Here is a 16,904-nt window from a genome sequence, read left to right on the forward strand (position 1 = left end):
CCCCTCAGCGGCAGAGCCCAAGTCAGGCCTCCCCAAGTGCATCCGGCAAGCCACTGGTTAATTCAACAGATCCAGCACCTACCTACTGTGTGCCAGGACCTGAGGTGGGCAGGGGAGTAGTCAGAACACAGTGCTTCCAGAACTTCTGTGGAACCCCCATACCTGTGACGTAATTTCCTCCTGTTGGATGGGCATGACCATTTTTCACAGAGCAAAGACCCTAGTCATAAAGCATTCCAGGAGGGTGAAGCCTCCGAACTGGACAGGGGACAACAGGCAAGGGTGAGTCCACTGTAGACTAAGCAGCTGGGGCTACAGTCCCCTTTCTCCAGAGAGGTGGGGGCCGCAGCCAGCCTTCCAAAGCAGATATGGGCAGAGTGCAGAGACATCTGGGGGTTAGGGGCCTTCTCGAAGCCCATCTGAGCAGCAGAACCTCAGCGGAAAAGGTAGGGCTTCCTTCCGCCTTCCTCCAGGTTTACCTGGCCTGTATGAGATGGCTTAGCTATACAGGGCACAGTGGCCCCTGGGGCCTGGAGGAGGAGGATGGCTGTAGTGGCCTTTGCGGGTCATGCTTCTGAGAGCCCGTGTGCATCCATGTGTCTGTTTGTCCCCCTCCCTTCACGCTTCTTCCCTCTCCCCTTCTTTGACAAACACTTCTCGGCAGCCAAGTCTGAGCCAAGCCTGTGCTCAGTAAAAGACACATCCCTGGCCCTGGAGATGCTCACCGCCAAGCCGACATCAAACAGCATCTCCAGGTGGGCTGAGGGTCCAGGCTTAGGTGAGACCCAGGAGACGGGCAGCCATTGGGTGGGGATCAGGTTTCAACAAGCCCCACAGGCTGCCCTGGGTTCTTGGGAGGCTTAGGCATACTTTTCCCCAGATGGGCTGGTGTCTGAGCACACCAGATACCCAGGGTGAGGGGTACAGAGAGATAGCATCAGGGCCACACAGAGCATTGAAAGGCCTTTTCGCTCTTGTGATAGAATTTGAGGGTGTTCAACCTGGAAGGGCCCTATGAGCTCATGAGCTCGAGGCTCTTAGAGCTGGGAAACTCCTATACAGAAAAGGGATGGAGATAGAGTGGCCAGTTGCTGAGCTGGTGACATAGGCCAGCCATCCTGCCACTCAGAACTAAATGTGGATTCTGGCCTGGGGTGGCTAAAAAGCTACTAGGTGAGAGTCCCAGAATGGGGCCTAGGCTTCTGTGTCCTGGACTTGGTTTGCATGGCCCCAGGGTCAAGAGACTCAATACCACACATGACTGTCTTAGAAACTCTTCTTGGTAACAGGTGCCCTGGCTGCGCAGCAGGGCTGAAGTCTGGCTTCTGTCTTCCACTCTGCTCACTGCGGACCCACAGACCTTAGGCATTTGGCCTTGCTGACTGCATCCCTCTCAAGCTTCGCTGCCTCCAGGCAGAGCATCAAGCTGGATCTGCAGACAGCCCCAGTAGGGCCTGTTTGATTGGTGTATTATGGACAGGTATGGACAGGTGTGCCCTGTGACTGCCCAGGGACTGCAGTGAGCTTGGCTGATAGCCTTCAGGGGAGGACCTTGAACTGCCCATGGTACAGGCAGGAGACCTAGATTCCAACACTGTCCCTGGGGTGATCTCAGGCAAGGCCAGCCCATTCAGCCCCAAACCACCTCCCATCTGCACTCCTCCCCCAGACTGAGCTATAAGAGGCTTTGTCCATGGTGGGCACACTGACGGCTGAAAGGGTCCTCCTCTCCCTGGGCTATTGGCCTATTGGCTTTCTGAGGTACCTGTTTGCAGAGCAGCCTTCAGGGAGACCTGAGATGCCACAGCCTCCTATAGCCTGTGCCCTAGGAAGCCAGGAGGGGTGGGAGAGGGGACTCAGGGCCTCTGTTTGAACCTCTCCCCCTCACTGGACCAGAACACCAAACTCTCCACTCCCAGCGTATCCCCACTGACGGTCAGGTGAACCCCCAGTTCCCGAGGCACAGAGAATGAGTTCAGTTCACCTGGGGACCATGGGTGGCCCCACAGCACGTTGGGCCGAGCTTCCACCTCACTCAAACCCCTGGCACTTTAAGGATCCAGTCATGCAAAGCTGGGGTGGGCTGAAGGGGTCTTGCTCTGAGTGCTTGATATCAGCTTGTCCGTAGAATGGGGGTTGTGCTGCTTGGCTAGGATGCAACACCTTGCATGCGATGCCAAGCTGCCGCTCATCTTTGATCCCTAGCGAGTTCTGCCTTGGAGGCCTGAATTTTGTTCCACGTCAGCTTCTCCCCTTGTCCTAGTCCCGTCGGCATGGTTCAGAAATGATACTGCCCCTCTGACCAGAGTTGGGGAGGCGGTGATCCGACTGATCGTGGAGGGTGGAGGGCTGAACCCTGCTCAGCCATGGCTAGAGTTGTGAGCTCCTAGGAAAAAATGCCAGTGGTACTTCTGTCAAGGCCTCTTGCTGGAAAACAAATAGCTGGAGGTCTAGAGGTCAGAGGCCAAAGGTCACCAAGCAGGCCAGGGCAGCCTGCCCACTCCTGCTCCAGAAAACTTTGGCACTTCTGAGGCAGCCTCCACAGGGCCCTCCCTATCTTCTGGGCTGGGTGGAGCCTGTGGGACAGGAAGCCAGGGCGGGCCTGGAGGATGGGACTCAGGGTGGCCTGGGTCCGAGCCAGGGATGAGGTGAAACCCAATGCTGGCCTGACCCCAGGGCCACAGCCACACAGGTCACTCAGCCTCAGTAAGTGGCCACCGCCCCCACAACAGGAAACCCTGCCCAGGCACCCCTGTCCCACCCTATGTCCCCAAGGGTGGTGCTTCTACTATTTCCCGTGGGATCTGCTGCCAGGAATCATGCCCTCTTGAGAGAGGAAGCTGGACCTCAGCTCTGGGCTGCCCTGGCTCTGACCTGTTCTGACCCCCTCCGTAGGTGGAAGCTCTGGGCCCACACCCATTCCTCACCGCACACATACTGGTGACTTATCTTCTCCCAGACAGTCAGTCACCTTTAGGGGCCTGAAAAGAGAAACCTCATAGTGAGGCTAGGCCTGGGAGCCCAGAAACCAGGGTTTTTGGTCTAGCATCCACCACAAGCTCACTGGTCCCTTGGGCAAGTGACTCATCCACTCTGGGCCTCACCTATAGAAAGAAAGGGCAGGAGAAGAAGCTCTGCCCAGCTGTGAGCATCCCCTGGGAAAAAGGGTTTAGGGGAGATGAATTTTGTACCCTATCAAGACAACCAGGTTTAGAATTAACTGCCCAGACTCCTGTCACATATCTCAGACATATTTGTCTCCAGCCCAGCCAAGGGCACTTTGTCTATGATGAAACCCCAAGCAGGGAGAGAGACATTGGTGGCTTTCCCATGGGGGACGGGATGATGCTGGCATGGCCCCTCTCTGGGTCATCCCATCTCTGACAACACAGGCACAAAGCTGGCAGGAAGGAGCCCTCCCTTCTCCTTCCTCCCTGCTCCCTCCTCCCAGGAGCTGGGAAATAGAGCATTGTAGATCTTTTGCTCTGATCAGGTGTGTGGTCAGGTTTGCAGCCCTGTGGTCTGGACACGGAGAGGGGGCAATGCTGAAGGGCAGGCTCTTCTGTCATCCTCAACTCCCCCTCCTCCCTCCTAGTAGGTGCTCTGAGGCCTTGCATGTTCCTTTAGTTGTGGTGTTGAGCCTAAGGTGCAGGGAGGAACAGGGTAATAATACATAATCCAACAAATGCTTCCGTTGCACCCTGTAGAAGTGCTGCTCCCGTACTTTGTCTACAGAAGTTCATGGTCGTCATTGCAGCAACCCCAACAGATCACTGCTCCTGTTGTCCCCATTCCAGGGGAGAAAACTGAGGTATAGAGAGGTGACTCAGCCTGCCCCAGGTGGTTACACTGGGTTTTGCACTGACCAGCTGGCCCCAGAGTCAGTGCTCTTCGCCCCCACCCTGCACTGCTTCTCTGTTTCATGAGACCTCCCCTAGCTGGGTGGCCCCCAGCCCAAACTCAGCTTCGTGTCAGCTAAGGGGCCAAAGTTCAGGGTATCAGCTGCTTACCAAAAGGGGCCAAAGGGAGAGCCTGGACACCAAGATGAGTACACTCAAGTCGCTGTGACATTGGATGGTTAACATAGAGTCAGTGCCACCCTGAGCTCAGGGACGTCAGCTCAGCCTCCAGGGGCCTTGCACATATCACCCATCTGAGCTTCAGCTTCTGCATCGGTCCTATGGGCCTTTCGAGCTACTGTCATAAGGATCTGTGAGGAGTCTCTGAGATCCTGAGAACAGTGTCTAAACCCCTGTGGCCGCTCAGTGGATGTTCATTTCCCTTCCAGTGTATAAGGATCTGTGAGGAGTCTCTGAGATCCTGAGAACAGTGTCTAAACCCCTGTGGCCGCTCAGTGGATGTTCATTTCCCTCCAGTGTATAAGGATCTGTGAGGAGTCTCTGAGATCCTGAGAACAGTGTCTAAACCCCTGTGGCCGCTCAGTGGATGTTCATTTCCCTTCCAGTGTATCAGGCCACAAGGACGGAGGCGTTCCACACAGCAGGGATACAGAGGTTGAGACCCAGACATGGAGGGAAAGATTATAGGTTGGAGTCAGCCTGGGTCCTTAAATGTGAGGCTGAAGAGTTAGAACTAGACCTCATAGACAGTGGGAACCATCGAAGGTTCTTGGACAGAGGAGTAATACGTCCTCAGGGAGATGAACTGGAAACAGGGAAGCCTGGCATGCTCATCCAGGTGTGGGGCCCAGATAGTGTCAGCAGGCCTCAGTTTTCCTCCTGTAGACTGGTGGTCCACAGGGTAGGTAGCTAGCACAGGCTGGGAGTGTGTAGATACTATAGGGAGGGGCAGGGGTCAGCACTAATGTCACTTCCTCTGTGTGTCCTGGAGTTGTCCCCCTCCCCCACCCCCTGGATCAGGGTTGTCTGGGTTTCCCACACCGCCCTGGGTGGGGCCCCACTGCTTTTTCCTCCCTCTGTGGCTTTCTGGTTCTAAATGGGAGTGACTAGTGGCTGCAGTGGGCTGTGGGGTGTGAGCCAGGGTGGAGACATTGGTGGTAGGTGGAGTCACAGGATGGGTGGCTGTGAGTCAGGAATTGCTGGGCCTCTGTGTCATCTGGCTACGTGCTGTTCTAGCTTCCCTGTGCCTGTCTGCCTCAGTCTTCCTGCCCACATCTGCGCCTGTGGGCTTCTGGGCTAGGGTGACAGTGCAGTTTCCAAGAGCTTAAAGCCCAGGACAGACAAGTCAGGGGACTGGACTTCAGGTCTCAAGCCCCACCCCCAAACATGCAGGGAGACCTTGAGCATGTGCCCTCCCACTCTGAACCACAGTTTCCTCATTGAAAGTGAAGATGGGCTGGCCAGGGGTTCTCAGCCCCTGCTGCACATGGGAGCCAGGGCAGCTTTGAAAGGGAGCCCACCCAGACCAGCTAAATCAGACCCTGGGGGCAGGGCCTGCAGCCCTGTGGGAACCCTCAGGTCTAGATGGCCTCTGAGGGGCTGCTCTCCAGGGGGTCCCCCTTTGTACCAGCAAATGGGTTCTGGAGCCCAAGGCCTGGACACAATCCAGCTCTGCCACTTTCTCACACTGGTCAAGTGACTTCATGGCTCTGAGCCTCTGTTTTCTCACCTGTGAAACGGGTAACATTGTTACTTTAGAACTGCTGTGGAGACTAAATGGGTTAACTCTAAAAATAGTGTTTGTCAGAGCTGGGCCTGGTACAGAGGTGGTAAGCCCTGTACAAGTGTCAGCTGCTGTATCCACCAATCTAAATCTGTTTCCATACCACACCTCCCATCACTGCTCATTCGTTCATCCAGCAAACATTCCAGGGACTCGTATCTGCAAGCCCTGTGCTGGGTGCTGCGGACAACAGGCAGCTGTCCATCAGGGGGCTGGCTGTGGCGGGAGAGCTGGCTTTCCTTCCAACAAGAAGAGCTCCCGTGTTCTGGCTTCTCCAGGGCACTTGCCCCAATTGGACCTTCTCCCTCCCAGTTGCACCAATGAGTAAACTGCAGTGGGGGAAGCACAGGGACCTGGCTAAGGTCACACAGTTTGCAACAGCAGAATCAGGATTTCATTCAGGCCTGGGTGACATTAGTGCCGTGCTCAGACCCACCACCTCCCGCTAGCAAGAACAGTACTTTCCTTTGTCCAGCATTTGTAAATCTGGGCCTTGGCTATCACTGCAGACTGGCCTGGCCCACTGTGGCCAGAATCCCAGGGGGCTGCCTGTTTGGAGAGGGTGACCGCCAGGGGACTGGCCACTGGCTGAGGAATGGGGTCATTGGGAACACTTGGTGCTAGGTGGTTTGCATGTGCCATGGGGAGTGCTGTGCCCTTCAGCCTCTCGACTGTCCCGCCTGCCTCCTCATGTGGAGGGAGCACAGGGCCCAGAGTCCATGCAGCCCCATGGAGCTGGCAGCTGATGGTGGTACCCAGCCCTGTACCAGTCATTGGATCACACATTGTCAACTCAGGCAATTCTCCAGCCAGTGTAGCCCCAGATGAGGAAACAGACCCGGAGGGACAGGTGACTTGCTCTTCAGCCCAACCTCCAACACCAGAGCCAACTTGGGCTCTCATCCCAGCCTTGGGCCCATCCCTGTCCTTCTCCAGACTTATGTCCCCCCCCCCCCCTCTGTAAGGTGGCAGAATTAGACTCAGTACCTTCAAGGACTCACCTGAGATCCTCTGCCAGGCCCCATTAATGCTGCAGGAGACCTGGGATCAGGGCTATTTCTACAGGGCAGCCTTCAGATGGGCAGTGCAGGGCCAGGTGACAGGCGCTAGGGACCGCAATCAGAATGGCCAGAGGTGAGAGACAAGGCCCCTAGCATGGGGCCATTGGCAGAAAATTCAGTTTCGATCATTGTCATTGGGAATGGCAAATGCCCAGGTGGGTGCTAGTGGCCTTGGTTTGGCCAACTCCAGCTACATGCCCCTCTGAGCATGACGCTGGCCCCAGGTAAAGGGCAGCCTTGCCCACCCCATGGGGCCTGATGAGAGGGTGGGTGTGGAAAGGATCACCTAGCACAGAGCTTGCACCTAGAGGGTACTCAGTCCCTTGGCCTTTCTGTGGGAAGGGACTGGGGGCCCCTCTTCTGGGAGTAGGTGGCCCTCATGAAGCCCATCTCTGGAAGCAGATCCACTCAGCCTGCTACTAAGTTGGCTCCAGAAGGGGCCTGAAGCCAGGACTCATCTTCCCAGAGTCCTAGATCTTTCTTCATATCTGTTGTAAGGGTTCCAGTGCCTCTACCCCACATAAACCCCAAGTTTGCACTTGGTAGCAAACCTAAGCCAGGGATAATAATGATAGTCCTTATTTATTGAGCAATTCCTGTGCAAGTGCAGTGTAGGGATAATACTGTTAAGTCCTTACAATTCTGGACAGTAGGGCCTCTTGCTATATTCATTTTACAAATGAGGACACTGAGGCCCAGAGAGACTAAGTTTATTGCCCAGCATGACATACATCAGTAAGTGACAGAGCTGAGGCCCCAACTCTGGTATATAAGAACCTGAAGCCACACTGTGCACCATCAATCCATGTGTGCCCTCACCCTTGATTAGAGGAGAAATTGTTCATTTGATAATTTGGAGAAAGGGGAGACCCTTTTCTCTTCCTCTAATGTGAGTGGCCCACAAGCCTGAGCCACAAAGTCTTCTGGTTAGGAGGTGTTGACTAGGGCAGTCAGGGAAGGCTTCCAGGAAGAAGTGAGCCTCCTGGCCCATCTCCCTTTCCTGTGTGGGAATATGATACAGATTCACAGCAAAGGAGATCTAATCCCCAGCTGGGGCTGAGTTCAAATCCTGATGCCACTACTTACTGCCCTGTGAGCTTAGGTAGGACACTTCCTTTCTCTGATCTCATTTTCCCCTTTCCACAAGCCCAATACCAAGGGGCTGAGATGGCTAGGTGGGGTAAGGCACACAAGTATGCACCATGAGCCTGAGCACCTGAGAGGCAGGATGGGTGGGCATGATTTCTTGGGTGGGTGATGCCCACTGAGTAAACAAGGACTTTTAGGCCTGACAGGGTCTCTGGAGCAGGTACCACTCCAACATGGCCTTGAAAATACAGCAAATCATGATTGGGCATGGGGTGAAGCCTTGGAGGGGCCCCAGGGATATGTCTGCATGTGTCCCTGGCTTGTAAATGCAGCTGTCCCCTGCTCACTAATGCCACATATAATTCTTTTTTCAGCCCAAAGCTTTCTCCTGCCAAGTCTTTGGACCTTTGCCCAGGAGGGTTGCCCTCCTGCATGAGAGACTCTGCCCAAGACGATGATGCCCCTGGCCCCTGTTTTGCTGCCAGGCTGAACTAGGCACACCCTCCAGCACTCACTCCTAGAATTACCCACCCGCACACAGGCTGGGCAAGTGTTCAGGTTGGCCTTTGGTTCCTGCCTTCATTTTCTTCACCTACCCATCCTCAGTTTCTTTCTTCTCCTTCTTTCCCTCGTCTGGCAGATAGTAGGCACTGTCATTAGTTGTTGAAAGAAGGAAATGAATGGATGGAGGGAGGGAGGAAGGGAGGGAGGGAATGAACAAATGAAGACATGACCCCCTAGAAATTAGTTTATAGCCCCTGTTTTCAGAATGAGGAAACAAAGTCTCAGAGATGTTAGGTGGATAGAGAGGACAGTTCTGGGTGCCCCTACCCTTCCCCAACACCTGCTCTCTGGGTACCTCCTTGTGTCCGGGTATGGCCCTGGTTTGCACTGGCTTGCTTTTTCCACCTGGAGGCATCCCTGAGGACCCAGCAGCAGAGGTGCCGGGCCCACACTTCAGCCTGGCATTCCATGTGTCCCCAACAGCTCAGCCAAACCCTGTTAGTCTGCCTTTCTGAAGAGAGAGGCAGGAGGGAAACCCAGGGGCATATAGCAGGGGGCTGGGCCCTGACGTACTGGGCTTCCCTGGGCCTGGGAGTGGGCAAGTGTTCAGACATGATCACTGAACCAAGGGCACCTCATGATTCTCATGCAGTTCTGCCCAGGAGGGTCCTTCAACCCCAAACAACCAACTCACGGGGGATCTTTTCTTATCTGTTCCTTGAGGCCAACTGCAGCTACTGTTTTTTGTTGGAAAGACTCGAGATTTCAGTCCTCCCCTGAGCATTCAGTGCTACCCAAGCCCCTGAGCTCAATTCGGCTGTGCCTGGAGTGAGTATGACAGTGTCTCACAGCCGGAGAGATAACCAGACACTCAATTTTGATTATGCAAGGAGAATGAAAGAAACACTATCAAATATTCTGTAAATTCAGAAAAGAGAAAAATCACTCGGCATAGGCAGCTATCCAGGAAGGCAGCCTGGAGGAAGAGGTCCTTTGGGCATGGAAAGTTGGACGTGATGAGTACCACAGCGCTGTTGATAGTGCAGTTTGGGGTGAGGCAGTGCACTTTCTACCACTTCCGGCTCTGTGATCTCTGGTCTTTGCTGGACAGTTTCTTCATCTGTAAAGTGGACTTGACAGCTCCCTGGTGACAGGGTTGTGCTGAGTGTGGAGCAAGGCTGGGGTTGAGGAGGAAGAGCCCTGGCAAGTGGAAGAATTGCCGAGTGTGTGGCAGGCTGAGCTGGTCACTCCGTGGGCACAAGAGCTGTGTCTGTGTGTGTGATTGAATAGTAGCAGGTGCGAGGAGCTGCCTAAAGGAGGCCCATAGGTAGCATCAGTGTTGCCTCTTCCCCACTGCCACACCGGCTTCCACCAGGCCCAGGACACTCCTCGGTCTGGCTCTGACCCCCGTCTGGATGCCTCCCCCCACCTCCCTAGCATGGTGAGGTCAGGGAACATGTATTCCAGGAATGCGGGAGGCAGGGCGGCCAGCGCGGTCTGGATAACCATCGGAGTAAATATTTGCCTTGCTCCTGGAGCCAGCACTGGCCGCCAGGGGAGGACAGGGCCTGCTCCAGGGTCATGTAAGGGGAGGCTTCCTTGGGTGGGTCTCAGGTGGGGGAGGCCATGTCACCCCAGAGAGCTTGGGAGCTGGGTCTGAGGCCACCCTTGCTGTGCAGGGCCAGCGACAGGGCTCCTCGCTGTGTGACCCTGACCAGCAGCTGCCTGGCCCATCTGTAAGATGGGAGTCAGAACAGCTGCCGCTCCAGCTCAGTGAGGAGGGTCAGAGTGGCAGGAGCTGGTTCAGGTCAGCTCAGCCAGTGGAGTGGCAGGTTAGATCTGGTTTGGGTGCTCACATGACCTGGGTTCTGGCCCATAGTTGGCCACTGATGACCTTGAGCAGTTACCCCTCCCCCAAACTTTAACAGTCACCATTCCCTGACCTGTTCCTTAATCCGTGGCACTGTGTCTACACACCCAAAGTCTTGTTAAGCCCTCACAGCCACCACAGCACGAGGGGCACATCTGTATGATTTAGCAGGAGGTGACAGGAGCCCTGAACTCTGACAGGTGCCATCAGTGTAGCCCCATGCCATATGGACCACACTGGGGTAGTCTAAGCCCTGCCCCCAGTTGTCTGTGGGTAGGTCAAGGTCAGGCTCTATAAGGCAGCCTAGAGGCTCCCCTAGCGGGTGAATAGTTGGGGGAACGACTAGTCCTTGTTTAGAGCAAAAATGGGGACTCAGAGATGCTGATGACTTGTTCAAGATCACCAAGCAATAAAGGGCAAGTAGGGATTCCAACCCAGCTCTACCCACCCACCCTTTCCCTCGACCTCACCACTGAAGACAGGGCCAGGGCTCCAGCCCAGAATGTGGGCTCCCAGCTCTTGGCAGCTGCAGAGCAAAACTAGTCACTTAGCTGGAGGTTAGAGTCACAGGCACAGAGCCTTCATGGTGCCCACATCCTGGGCACCCGGTGATGTAAGCACTGCTGTCCTTCAGGAATCTGGGATCAGCCCTGCCTCTCTCTGGGCCAGCCCCAGCCCCAGTCGGCTTGGCCTGGTGCCTCCACCCAAGCCCATACTCTGCTCTTCCCTAGGGATCCCTGGATCTGGAGGGGATTGGAGGGTGGGTGTGGTTGGGCGGTACAACAGTCTCTAATCAAAGGGACCTCTGCCATGTCCCAGACCCCGTCTTGCTTTGCAGAGTGGGTACCCATCACTGCCTTGCCCTGCCCTGGGCGCTCCAGACACGCAGTGAGAGTGAAAGCAGGTTTCAGCCTGCGGTCTGCACGCTGCTTGTCCTGCCCTCAGTCAGAAGCTGCCTTGCAGTCAGGGCCTCACTCCTCCACCCACTCCCAAAGTGAGAATCCTGAGATGAGGATGCCCACAAGACCTTCTGCTCAGCGGGGCACCATCCCAAGGGGAAACTGGGTGGCCCCACCACCCCCACTAGGCCCTGAGGCTCAGGCTACACCCACTTCATGGCACCAAGTGTCTTTTAAGCAGAGAACACTTCCCTACAGTGGATCCGCATTGCTTATAGCTGTGGTCTGTCTGGTCAGGCTCTGAGCAGGATACCTGGTTCATCCCACTGTCTCTTCTTGGTCTCACCGGGTGGCAAAGCCGCACGAGGTGTGGTTACTGAGGGTAGGATTGGAAAATATTGCCTCTTGTGTTCACGGCTTGAACCAGGCCTGAGTCCCCCACTGCCACTCCCACCTGACTGGGCACCCAGTGTGAGGGGGTTTCCAGCATGGGGACAGGGAAGCCTGGGTCCCTAGCACTGGTTCTGAGCAGCACTGTTGAGCAGCTCCAGGGTTGGGCAGGGTGTGGGCAGGGTGTGGGCTTCCTCACCGGTCGTCTTAGTGGGCAAAGTATGAGTAGGGACAGCCTACCTGCTTATGTCAGGTCTCTGTTCTTATTACCTTTCAGCTTCCTTAGGAAATTATGGGACCTCTCTGGGTCTCAAGCATATTTTGGAGAATCTAGCTTAGTTTCTGCCTCATAGCATTTTACCAATGGTTAAAGAAACATCCTAGGCATAACCTACTATATAACTCAAAAAAAAAGCCAGCATCCTACTCTGCTGTCTTTCCCAGGTGGGGATCCAGTGCAGGCCCATAAAAAAGGGGGTCAGTCCCCCACCAGGGCCCAAACTCATATCTTGGTGCCCTCACTATGTGACCTTGGCCAGGTCTGTTTGTCCCTTTGCACAAGCCCACACCAAAGAGCTGGGCGGCTGGGAACAGCAAGGCGCACGTGTATGCCGTGAGCTGGATCATCTCTGAGAGGCAGGATGGGCGGGCGTCATTCCTTGAGGCCTGGACAATGCTCACGGAGTGAGTGAGCACTTTCCGGCTCTGGCTTCTGTCTCAGCTGCCAAAATAATTATTTTCTCTTTGTCAACGTCTGCCGGCCAGCTTGCCTTTAGGAAAGCCCTGAGCTGGGGGCAGAAGGGAAACAGGAGGCAGATTCTATCTCTGCCCCAGGCTCTGACTTGCTGTGTGATGCTGTAGTCACTGCCCCTCTCCAGGCCTCAATTTCCTCCTCTGTGAAATGGGAGACAGGAGTTGGTGAACCCAAGGGCCACTTGTGTTCCCACTGTGAGCAGAGTTTGGGGACTGCCAGGGCCAAAGGGTCAAGACATGGAAACAACTTTTCTGGGCTGAGGTGAGGATGGCAGCTTTGGGAGCTTGGGGCTCAGGGACCCAGCACGCCGTAGAGCCCAGTGCCAGCCCCGGCCAGGTAATTCATGCTTCAGCTGGCATCTCTGGAAAGCTACCTGCATGTCCTGCAGCCATATACCTAATACAGTGTATACTACTCTGAAGGAGGTCCCTTATCATCCCTACATCCCTTCCCACAGATGAGGAAACTGAGGCACAGAATGGTTTCAGAAACTTGCCCAAAGCCACCCACTTGGTAAGAAGATGAAACCAAGATTTGAACCAGATCATTTTTACTCCTGAGCTCACATCCCCAATGCCAGGCTGTGGTGCCTCTTACAGAGGGGAGCCCGCTTCTCTCCCTGGCAGCCCTGCCTGCTGCACAGTGAGGTGTGGCCTAGGTCTGAGGCCTCCACCAGCCCCCTGGGACATGTGGGAACCCACGTTTAACGTGGTGTACGTACTCCCTCTCCCACTACTGGCCACGGGCCTCATTCTGAGCTGTCAGGTTTCCCATTTCTAGAGGGCACGAAGGTATGAGGAACATGGTGACTGGCTGGAGTCGCCCAGTAGGGCACCTTCACAATTGGGACTCAAATGAGGGCTCTGCAGCTCCCACCCTATAGCCAGGCCTTTGGGTCTGCTCCTCCTAGATTGCCAGGGGACCCTGTGGGTAGTGGGGGGAGGGAGAGTAATAGGGGCCTATGGAGAAGACGGGCCAGCTGGACCCCATATAGCAAAGATAACCATATCCCTACAGCCCCATTACCTCCTTGAAGCCCAAGCCATTAGGGGAAAAAGGGTGCCTGTGCCTCTTCATACCCTGTGCACCCACCACACCACCTACTCTCAAGTCGTCCTCCGCCAGACCACACTTTTTCCCCTGGAGTCTCCACATATACTGTTCCCTCTTCCTGAAATGCTATCCCATGCATCTTGACCTGCCTTTCTTTGGCTGATCCTTCAACTTGACTTCCCCATAGAGGCCCCCCTGAACCTTAGTCCCTGTACTCATTATTTCTGGCATACACCACTCTTATTATGTATTATTTGATTCTTTACTCATTATCGGGGAGGTACCACTATCCTGTTCACAGCTCTGGTGTTTGTTAAGTGTTTCTTGAGTGAATGAATGAATGCCTAGTGCTTCTGTCACCATGTATCCTTACATCTTCCCAGGATCCCTGAGAGAGATATTGTGATCCCATTTGACAGGTGAGGAAACTGAAACCCAGAGTGGTCAGGACCATATTCACAATCACATAGCCAATAACTGACAGATCCAGGGTGTCAAGGGCCTGTTTGCATCTGGGCACCCCATCATTATAACCCTTTTCCTCTTGGTCCTTCAGATTCCCCATCTGTGAAATGGGGATGATTCAGTTTTTCCAGCAGTGTGAACTGTCCAGCAGGTGGGTGGGTGGGCTGTGGCAGCATGCCCCATTCCAGGGCCTGAGCCAAGAGTGGACCTGCTGACCACCCATTCTCCTTGCAGCAGGATGGAGCTGGAGTGAGGCAGAGGCACCGCAAGCTGCTGACCGGCACGTGGGACGCTGGTGATTCTCAGGTCACTGAGGTAGGTGTGCAGCTGAGCTGGCAGGGGAGGCTTGGCCTGATGCTTGGGGAAGGGACAGTTGTGTCCTGAGTCGGGGATACATACTGACCCTAGCACACTGCGCCTTTGACTGGGGCCTCAGCCCTCACAGGCAGAATCGGGTGCAGCCATCCTGCTAAGACCTTGTCTGCCCCTGAAAGGGCCCCTAGGGGCCTCATAGGCCTAGTCTTTCTCTAGAGAGGCTGCCAGGGCAGGCGGTGAGGGGATACACCCAGGGAGAGGGGCCGGTTTGGTGTTCCCCGCCTTAGCACAGCAGCCCTGTCTGTACCACCCTGAACCCCATGGCGCTTGGGCCTCATGCACTGAGCAACGTGGCAGCCACGCAGGAGGCGACCTGGGCGAGCAGAAGCCTGTTCATAGAAAGGGTGCTGTGGCTGCCCCGTGCTCTCCTCTCCCACAAACATACTGAGGTGTGCACATGAGCACTGGCACATCTCTGGAGTACCTGCATTCAGATCCTAGCTCTGCCACTTACCCATGACCTTGTGCCATTTCTCTGTGCCTCCGTTTCCTGTCTACAAAAGAAGGATTGGGATCGCAGCACCTGCTCCCACAGGTGCACAGGCACAGCTAGCACACAATAAATTCTCCGGGTATGTCATTGTTTTCCTCAAGGATGCTGGGCCTCCCTTCTTCCCACATGTCTATTTCCATTATCCCCTCCTTCCTGAGGACCAACAGATGCCAAGATGGACACACACTGGCCCTCTAGTCTGAGGTGGGGGCATGGGCCCCAGGGAGCTCTTGAGGTCCTGAGGCTGAGCCTCGCAGGCAGGCCCTGGGCCTAGACACCAATGTGTCTTATCACGAAGTGGCATTTCTGGGCTGATCACATGTGGCCTTGTGCCAGAGGGTGACTTGTGTGATCCCTCTCTGTGACTTCCAACCCAGAAATGACAAGCCTTCACAAAGATACTCACTTGGGCCAGGGCCCTCTGTACCAAGGTTCTGGGGCCCAGCTGGGGGAGCCAGAGTCTTTGCCGTGGCACGAGGCCTTGCCTATTATTCTCCGTGCTGCCCTCAGCTTCTCTCCTCAGCCCCAACTGCTCCCAGGTGCTGAGAGGCAGGGCCAGGCAGTCCCTGGGCATTCTCCTTGCTTCACTCTGGCTCTGGAACCAGGCAACAGGACTTGGTCTTCCTTTCTGCTGTCAGCTGCGTGTCCTTGGGTTAGTCCTTTCCCTTCTAGGACAGTCAGTTATCACCTTAAAATGAGGATAATTATACCAACATAGCCGAGAGGCCTGTTGTGAGGATGCTTAGAAGACTGGTATATTTTTAAATGTTACAGCTTAGTGAGAGTCTATTGTGTACTAGGCACTATGCATCTTAAATACACATTTCTCCCCACAGTTACCCTGAGGAGGTGTGTTTAATGCCTCATTCTCCAGAGGCCCAAGGTGGTTAAGAAACCCATAGAGCTGTAAGTGGTGGAGTGGGGGTTTGAACCATGGTCCCTTGGAATTAAGCATCACAGGATGCCTGAGAGGCCAGGGATGCAACCACGGGGCAGATTCTCAGCAGGTGCTCAGGAAACCACGTCCATTTCTGCCTTGTAGCCTTTGCCCAGACCTTCAGGCTGGGCTGCCCTCAGAGCCAGAGGGTGGCCCCTGAAAGCTGGCAGCCTGCCTCTCCCCAGAGGGCCTGCTGGCAACTCAATAAGGCTGTGGGAACCCACTGCTAATTGTGAGGTAACCTTTGAAATTCTCCTTCATGGTGGGTTCTCTTTTCGGATGTTTTTCAAGGTAACTCATTCCCTTTCCAGAAATTGCCAGTGGTGGAGCATTAGGCAGCTGGTAATTAATCATACGAGTGGCTTGGAGTGTATTCTTTAAAAAAAGAAAGAAAGAAAGAAACAGAAAGCCTTGGTAGAAAAAGAAAAGAAAAGGCGAGGCTGGTAATCAATACCTTGGTGTCTTAGAAACGCTGGGAACGAGACTGGCAAGTGAGTGGCCTTCTCCCTTTTTCCCTGAGGCTGGCAGATGGTCAGCGCCTGCAGCAGCACCCTTGAGGCTCCACGCAGGACCACTGGGTCCCTAGGAGGCTTTGAGCAACTCACTGCCTTTCCCTGGACTCAGTTTTGCCACTTGTTAAATGGGTGAAGGGCAGACGTCAGACTAGAACAGAATATTATATGATTATGCTTGTTTGCTACCACATACTAGTGTCTGGCACATGGTAAGTGCCTAATTGATATTTATTAATTGAGTGAGTGAATGAAAGATTATCATGGATCCTAGTTAGCTGTCAAACGCCAAGAAGGTGGTATTTGGCTGAAGGGCATCTTTTCTCTAGTTCTGTTATAATTCGGAGTGACAATCAAGGTGATGATGGGTCAGCTCTGTCACTTTCCAAACTAATGATGAAAGGGCAGTCTTGCCCGGTGGACTGGCCAACAACTCAAGCCCCTCAGTGGCAACCACGCTGTCTCCCCTACATCCTCAGGTTTAACTTTCCAAGTGTCTGAGCTGTCGGGGGATTTTTTTTTAAAGCTGTTTTCTGGACAGGTAGTGAGTTCCTCATCACTAAAAAGTATGCAAGCCAGGTCTGGGACTGCGTAGGGCACTCAGGCAGCAGATTTGAGGGGTTCAGGGATTTCCCGAGCCCGGGAGAGTGCATGAGGCTCTCTAAGATGGACCTTGAAAGGCTGGCCTGGCAGAGAGGGGAGCCTCTCCACTTCAGAGCCCCTTCCCAAAGGCCCCCCTCGTTAGCCTAGAGGAAGCGGCTGAAATGTGAGTTTGCCGGGGCAGGAGTCAGATGCTTTGGTGCTTGTTTCCTTGGAGACAAGGAGAGTGGGCAAGGATGTGTATATGTGCTGGTATGTG

General features: G+C 54.6%; 1 long non-coding RNA gene across 1 annotated transcript in view; it reads left to right on the top strand.

Moving 5' to 3' along the window:
• LOC150010339 (uncharacterized) overlaps positions 1 to 14,038 on the top strand; it is an 86,458-nt gene extending 72,420 nt beyond the window's left edge. Inside the window, exon 4 of the long non-coding RNA XR_016511400.1 lies at positions 13,963 to 14,038. This is a non-coding gene — a long non-coding RNA (uncharacterized LOC150010339). The remainder of the gene's footprint in view (positions 1 to 13,962) is intronic.
• Positions 14,039 to 16,904: the final 2,866 nt, after the last annotated feature.

Source organism: Furipterus horrens, unplaced genomic scaffold (genome assembly GCF_987537825.1).
Source record: "Furipterus horrens unplaced genomic scaffold, mFurHor1.1.pri manual_scaffold_5, whole genome shotgun sequence".
Lineage (NCBI taxonomy): Eukaryota > Metazoa > Chordata > Mammalia > Chiroptera > Furipteridae > Furipterus > Furipterus horrens.